We start from the raw sequence: 8272 nt of genomic DNA, 5'->3' as shown, positions 1-8272 counted from the left end.
GATGCTCGGGCTGGTCAAGCCTCCTACGGGGTTGTGCTATTGATGATCCTGAAGTTGCCCCTCGAGCCAATTCCATCCTCAGCCTCTTGCTATCCTTGCATCTTCCTGACATTAGGGCATCATAAGTGTCATAAAGGGCCATTTGAGTCTGAAATGCAGTGGCGTGTTCTGTGGGGTCGGAACCACCATCGTATGTCTCTAGTGCTAGAAGTCTGAAGTTGAGCAACACAGGCTTGTCATGGATTTTTTGAGCAATAGGGGATCCATCTAAACTGCTCTCCCTAGTCTCGCTGCGCGACTTCTAGAATTCACGCTGAAACTCGTCTAGGCGATGGTTGACCATGGATAATTGGACCCTGAATGAGTCGTCTATCGAGTATGATGATAAGGTGTCAGGCTCAAGGAGCGATGGTGCGGCTTAGCAAGGTGCAAGCGTGCTTTGCTCGGGGAGGTTTCTAGGGGTTGTGGTCTGCTCCCGGGCTTCTCATATCCCGACCTGTTCCCTATTTGGCCTCTACGGTGTTGGGTCAGTCGGGAGAGCCGCTAACTGCATGATCAGCGAGATGAGCGAGACGACAGTTTGCATCATTCCCGCCAAAGTTTGTACTTGCTTGGCTAAGCCAAGGAATGCCTCGGGCGAAACGACCGAGGGTGTTATAGTGTTTCTAAGGAGAGAGAGTCTCGGATCGTTGAACAAGCACCAGTAGCGATCTGGCATCAGCGTCGGGATGCCTCCATCCCTAAGGACGGGGAGGGGCTATTCTCCGAGTCTGAAAGGGAGGTGAGCAGTTGGTGGTCCTCCCTCGGGGTGAGTTCCTACGGGATGCTCTTGCGACATCGGCCCTCCTTCTAGTGTGTTTTGTTATGAGTTGTGTATATATGTATGTGTGTATTGTGTGTGTTGTTTGTGTGTGTGTTATGAGTTGTGTATGTATGTGTGTGTGTTGTGTTATGAGTTTTGTGTAGTACGTGTAGTGTGTGTTGTTTGTGATAAGCAAATAAGATTTCCTCAAGGCAGTTGAGAAAAATCCTCCATGCTGAATGTGTATAACCTCCCTACTGAGTGTGTATAAATAGCTATCAAGAGCTCACTATCAAAATGTATTAGGCAATTACATCTTATACATTTCATAGTTTCTTCTACAATTTCTATCTTTCTATCTTCTTCATTTAATTCTTATCATGGTATCAGAGCCTTCTTCCTTGCGGATGTAGGTAGCTCTGCCGAAGCTTTCTACAGCTCCTCTTTTCTGTTCAGTTGGAAAGGGCAGTGCTGCTGCTTACCTCTCCTCCGGTGTCGCTGCTTCCTGTTCCGGAGTCAGAGACTGCTCGGCCACCTCCTACCCTCACAAGAACCTCGCCTACACTATCGTGGTGGCCGTCGTCCTCGCAACTGCTTCCCGGCCAGCGACCTCTCCTCCTTGTTCCCACTCGAGCAAGAAGTGCCGCTGTCACCATCCATGCCACAGCAGCCCTCTCTACCGCAGCAGCTGCAGCAGTAGTGATCTGCTCCCAAGTTGATATCCTCTGCTTCTTCTTCACCTCGACAAGTAGCATCCGAAACCATTTCCAAGTTCCCAACTGCAGATTTTTTCCATCTAATCGCTGCAGATTTTTTTTTTCCCTAATCGTTGCAGCCTTCTTGCCCATCGCTTCAGCCTCCTCTGCAGTGCATCACTGCAACCTCCTCTGCAGTGCATCGCTGCAACCTCCTCTGCTGTTCACCGCTGCAACCTACTCTGCTGTTCACTATTGTAGCTTCCTCTACTGTTCACCGCTGCAGCCTCCTCTACAACGCATCGATCTGCTTTTCTCCTCCTCCCTTCCTGCTATATCTTTACATCTTCTGTAAAGATCACTTAAACCGCCACAAAATATCTGGGATGTCTTCATTTTTCTCTTTCGATATTCTTGTCCCTATTTCTGCAGGGACTTTGAGCACTTCTCAAAGTCTTATCACCATCAATGCTGCAGCACTCATTCCCTTCAAATTATCCAAAGGCGACAACTACGCATCTTGGCGGGCACAACTTTCTAATCTTCTATTTGGCTATGATCTCCTAGGTTACGTTGATGGCTCTCTCCAGTGTCCACCTGAAATGATCAACATCCCAGGCGAACCTAATCCAGTGCCAAATCCAGCCCATAAACTATGGTTACGTCAAGATCGCCTCATCCTCCAAGCTATTCAAACTTCCGTTGCTGGATCCGTTGCCCCGCTGATATCCTCATGTATGACTGTTGTAGAAGCATGGTGTAAGTTACAAACAACTTTGGCAAATCGCTCGCGTACTCGCATGCTCGGACTTCTCTCCAATCTGATGAAAATGAAACAAGAGGGAAGTACTATTGCTGATTATCTACAAAATATCAAAGTTATCATCGATGATTTAGCTTTGATAGGTCATTCTCTCAGTGATGAAGAAGTCCTAATCCATACCCTCAATGGCTTAGGAGGCGAGTACAAAGAACTGACAGCAGCACTTCGGGCACGCGACTCACCAATATCATTCAAAGAACTTTATGATAAGTTGATCGACTATGAGACGTACTTGAAGTGTGATGATAGGTTGCCCGGACCACCTATTACAGCTCAAGTTAATCAAAAATCCAAGAGGAAGAGCAACCAGTACAATAAGCATGTCAACAACGATTTGGCTAAGCTACCTCCTAGCCCTATGGGGCCCAGACCAAACCCCCCTTATCCATATTAAGGTGATAACTTTCATAATCCTCAATCGTCTTGTCCTGACTTCATAAGCCACCAATGAGTCATTTGCCAACTATATGATAAAGTCGGACACTCTGTGAAAGTCTGTCGATCTCGTCCCAGACTCCCTGCTCCATCATAGTGGCCTCAGGCGAATTTCATGGCTACTCCAACTCCTACCCAACCTAATTGGATTGTGGACTCGGGCGCCTCTCATCACATCACCTCTGATCTTCAAAACTTGTCCATCCACAACAACTATGACGGAAATGAAGATATCATCATCGGTGACGGTAAAAGAATTCCTATTACTTATTCTGGTTCCTCAATGCTTAGTTAACTTACCACAACTTTTACACTCGATGATGTTCTATGTGCACCTAACATTAAAAGAAACCTCATTTCCGTTTCTCAATTCTGTAAATAAAATAATACATCAATTGAATTTTTTCATAACTTTTTTCTTGTCAAGGATTTGAGCACGGGGGCATCCTTAGTCCAGGGCCAGAACAAAGATAACATTTATGAGTGGCCAACCGCTTCGTAAATTACCCTTCCTACTGCTCACTCTTTAGTCGCAGCTCCAGTTGATGTATGGCATCATCGTCTTGGTCATCCCTCCCCTTTTATTCAACAAAAAATACTTTCTCGTTATTTTCTTCCTACCTTGAAAATCAATAGTACTGTCAATCATTGCAATGCTTGTCTTTGCAATAAAAGTCATAAACTGCCTTTTGGGACAACCTCCATTTCTTGCTCTAAACCATTTGAAAACATTTATACCGACGTGTGGGGCCCTGCCCCAATTCCTTCTTTTGACAAGTTTCGCTTTTATGTCATTTTTGTAGACTATTTTACTAAGTACACATGGTTATATCCTCTCCACCATAAGTCTGATGTTTCTATAGTATTTACCAACTTTCGAAAGTTGGTCGAGAATTTTTTTCAATCTTCCATTAAAAGAGTTTACTCTAATGGCAGAGGTGAATATCAAGCCCTCACATCATGTCTCTCTGCTTGTGGTATACAACACCTCAAGTCACCGCCACATACTCCCCAATTGGTTGGCTCTGCCAAACGCAAGCATCGGCATATCGTTGAAACTGGTCTCTCCCTTCTACATCAAGCATCCATGCCACCATCTTTTGGTCAGTAGCTTTTCAAACTGTAGTTTATCTCATTAATCGTATGCTCACTCCAGTCTTACAATACCAGTCACCATTTGAAAAATTATTCCACAAGCTTCCAAACCTTCATAAACTCAGAGTTTTTGACTGTTTATGTTATCCATGGCTCCGTCCCTATGTGTCACATAAGCTAACACCACGATCTAAGCCTTGCACTTTTAAAGGCTACTCTCTTGAACATAATGTTTTTCGATGCTATGAACCTCAAACTAAAAAGGTCTTTATATCACGTCATGTTATCTTTGAGGAGTCTGTCTTTCCTTTTCAAAATAATCCTACCATGCAAGCTACTCTGATAAACATACATCACTGGAATATCCCTCTGATCTCATCACACGAACCTCCAATGACACCGTCCAGTCCTTACTCTTAAGATCCGCATACTACTATTACTCCAGTTCAACAGCTTCTCACTCCCTCTATTTCTCCACTCCCTTCCTCACAAGTTTCCCTATTAATGAAGTCATACCCTCGGCAACATTGCCACTGGCTTTACCTTCTCCTAGACCTAGTGACATTGTTATGCCGACGGTTGGCCCGGTCCATGACAGTGACTCGCCCTCGGCTATACCACCAACACAATCTACTACTTTCATCCCCCCTAGACATCCAATGACAACACGCTCCAAAAGTGGTATTTTCAAACCACGTCGAGCCCTTGACTTACATGCTATAACAAGTTTCTCCACTAAGGCCAGTGAACCCACTACAATCACTCAAGCTCAAAAATATTCTCACTGGCGTAAAGCCATGTGTGACGAATATGATGCTCTCCTCCATAACTCTACATGGACCTCAGTACCCTTTCATCACACACAAAATATCATCGGGTGTAAATGGGTCTTTCGAATTAAGCGGAACCTAGACGGATCTGTTGCCAGATATAAAGTGTTAGGATCGAGAGCACTAAGAGGGGGGGGGTGAATTAGTGCAGCGAAAATCTTTCAGCGATTAAAAACTAAAGCTGCGTTCGTTCGATAAAAACTATTTTGATGCAAAAGCCGATTCTAAGATTACTTATGATTAAGTGCAGTTTACGTTTAAACACAGTTAGCGTCTAAACGCAGTTTGCGTCTAAATGCAGATTGCGTCTAAACTCAGATTGCGTCTAAGCGCAGTTTGCGTCTAAGCGCAGATTGCGTCTAAGCGCAGTTTGCACCTAAACACAGTTTGCGTCTAAGCGCAGTTTAAGCAGAAGTATAAAGACAATGTGCTGCTATTGTACAGCTCAAAAAGTAATCTGCAAAAAGCATATTTACGTCTAAACGCAGATTTACATCTAAACGCAGATTTACGTCTAAACGTAGATTTACGTCTTAAACATAGATTTACGTCTGAACTTTGAAACTCGTTTGTATATTCGCAGAAGGCAGTATGCAATTGAAATCAAGACGTAAACGTAAACTGAAATCTGATGATTGTGCGAGGAAAGCCGATTTACGTCTAAATGCAGTTTTACGTCTAAATGTTGAAACTCATTGGTAAAATTGCAGAAGACAGTTTGCAGTTATAAATAGAATCAAAATGTAAATGTAAACTGCAAAGAAACTCGTTCGTAAAAGCACAGAAGACAGTTCGCAGTTACAAACAGATTCAAGACGTAAATGTAAGCTGCAATGTAAAGATCATACGAAAACACCTTTTGACGTCTGAATGCAGATTCGGAAAGATTAGAACTTAGAAGCTTGTTCGTAAAAGCGCAGAGAGCAGTAGATATGTAGGAGGTTTGTAGTAATGATAAAGTGCTCAAAATAAACGCAAACCAGAGATTTAGAGTGGTTCGGTCAGTCTTGACCTACTCCACTTTTGGCTTCCTCCACCGGCGAGGTCACCGACGTCAACTAGGGGCCTTCCTTCAATGGGCGAAGGCCAACTGCCCTTTTACAGTTTCTCTCCTTTTGACGGGCTCAGGAGACAACCCTTACAGATCCTTTCTCTCCTCTCTTTACAACTCAAGACTTGAAGAACAGAGAAGAGGAGAACTTTAGGACTTTACACAAATTTGAGCTCTTAGAGTCACTGAAAAGATCAAGAATTCGGTGTGGATCTGTATCTTTTCAGTGCTGAATGGGTGGGGTATTTATAGGCCCCAACCCAATTCAAATTTGGAGCTCAAAACGATCAAATCCCGGAATTCCGGGATCAGGCGGTTGCACCTCTTGACTGGAGAGGTTGCACCGCCTGGCAGAGCTCGAAGACTGAGCCCAGGCGGTGCCACCTCTTGACTGAGGCGGTTGCACCTCTCTGCCAGAGCTCGAAGACCGAGCTCAGGCGGTGCCACCTCTTTGTCAGGGAGGTTGCACCGCCCAGTCTTGCTCGAAGACTGAGCTCAGGCGGTGCCACCTCCTGGCTGGGGAGGTTGCACCGCCCAGTCTCGCTGGGAGGCTTAGCCCAGGCGGTGCCACCTCCTGGCCTAGGCGGTTGCACCTCCTGGTGCAATCAGGGTCCGAATGGTTAGCTCCATTCGGCCCAATTTCAGTCTTTCAGGGGCCCAATTGCCCCAAGATTAAGCTAATGGGATCACCTCCCATTTTCCAACTTAATCAACGTGCTAACTACAATTAGTTCTAAGACAATTTCTGCAGCTTTGCTTCGGTGCGTCAATCGCTTCTTCCGGCGAGTTTCCAGCAAACTTCCGTCGATCATCCGATGAACTCTCGGTGATGCTCCTGCGGACTTCCGGCAAACTCCTGGACTTTGCGACGATCCACTTGGCAAGTTCCAACGAGCTTCGCTTGGCAAGCTTCTGGACTTCTCGGATCTGTTCTCGCAGAACCTCCGATGACCGTCCGAACTTCCGTCGAACTCTCGAACTCCCAACGTGATCATGAACTTGACTCTGGCGCAACTCCTGTTGCTTGTCTAACTTTCATCGTAGTTAATCCTGCACACTTATCTCAACACATAGATTAGACAACAAATGACAATTGACTTCATCATCAAAATCCGAGATTCAACAATCTCCCCCTTTTTGATGATGACAATCAATTGATAATGGAGTTATCCTTAACTCCCCCTGTCTATATGCCATAGTTGAGATAAGTCAACCTTGAATTCAAGACCTAAGAATTCAAGTGACGTATTGATAAGTTAGATCAGTTAAACTTATCAATACTCCCATCATGATACTCATCATGATGTATCTCTTCAAGGATGATGTCAAGGCTTGACATACATCATCAAGTTTGTATGATTGTGTTTGTAACTATTCATCATATAGTTTGAACATTATCATATAAAGCTGTGAAGCACTATTACATGATGCACACATTTGAAATATTCTAGCAAGTTTTGCATTTTCTTCACATGATAAGATATCAACTCAGGGCATAATGCAAACTTTAGCACATGTTCATATATCTCTTGGTGATGCAAGGATGGCATAATCATAGCAGTGTTTATAGCATCACTCATAGTATTTCTAATCATGGCAGTGTTTATCAATTCATATATCTCCCCCTTTGTCATCAACAAAAAAACATAGTAATTATGATACCAGGAAAATAACAATAGCAAGCTTATAGAGGAATTTTACATAGATTGCTTTAAATACTTCTTCCCCTTTTTGTTATAATCCATTGTCTATGTAAAGATTTTGCAGGATGGAATACATACACATGAATCACTTCATCAAATTTATTTCAGAAACTTATTTTTCATGAAGGTGTACGAGAAAATCTGTTTTATAGCATTCGAATAAGATGTATTCGGACAAGATTTTGTTACAGATTTTCACATATAATCATAGAAACATGGCAATCAAGTGATTTGATCATTCAATATAGTCCAAAAAATAATTTTAACAAATTTATCTATTCGGACACATCCACATTCCTAATTCTCTTCGAATGAAATCAAATTGTTCTTCACTTAGAGGTTTTGTAAAAATGTCAGCTAGTTGATGTTTAGTATCAATGAACTCTATGGTTACGTCATGATTAGTGACATGATCTCGTATAAAGTGATGTCTAATATCAATATGTTTTGTTCTTGAGTGTTGTATAGGATTCTTAGTTAAGCATATTGCACTCGTGTTATCACATTTAATGGGAATATCTTTAAGATTAACTTTGTAATCTTCTAAAGTGTTTTTCATCCATACAACTTGTGCACAGTATGCACTTGCTGCAATATATTCAGCTTCGGTTGTTGATAGAGCAACCGAGCTTTGTTTCTTAGATGACCAGGAAACAAGGGCATGTCCTAAAAATTGACATAATCCTGATGTGCTTTTTCTATCTAGTCTACAGCCGGCGAAGTCCGTATCAGCATAAGCTGTTAACTCAAAATTTTCTGATTTTGGGTACCATAATCCTAGATTTGTGGTTCCATTAAGATATCTAAGTATTTTTTTAACTGCTTTGAGATGAGATAT

This window comes from Musa acuminata, chromosome BXJ2-1, assembly GCF_036884655.1.
Source record: "Musa acuminata AAA Group cultivar baxijiao chromosome BXJ2-1, Cavendish_Baxijiao_AAA, whole genome shotgun sequence".
NCBI lineage: Eukaryota > Viridiplantae > Streptophyta > Magnoliopsida > Zingiberales > Musaceae > Musa > Musa acuminata.
This window is presented reverse-complemented; position numbering follows the sequence as displayed.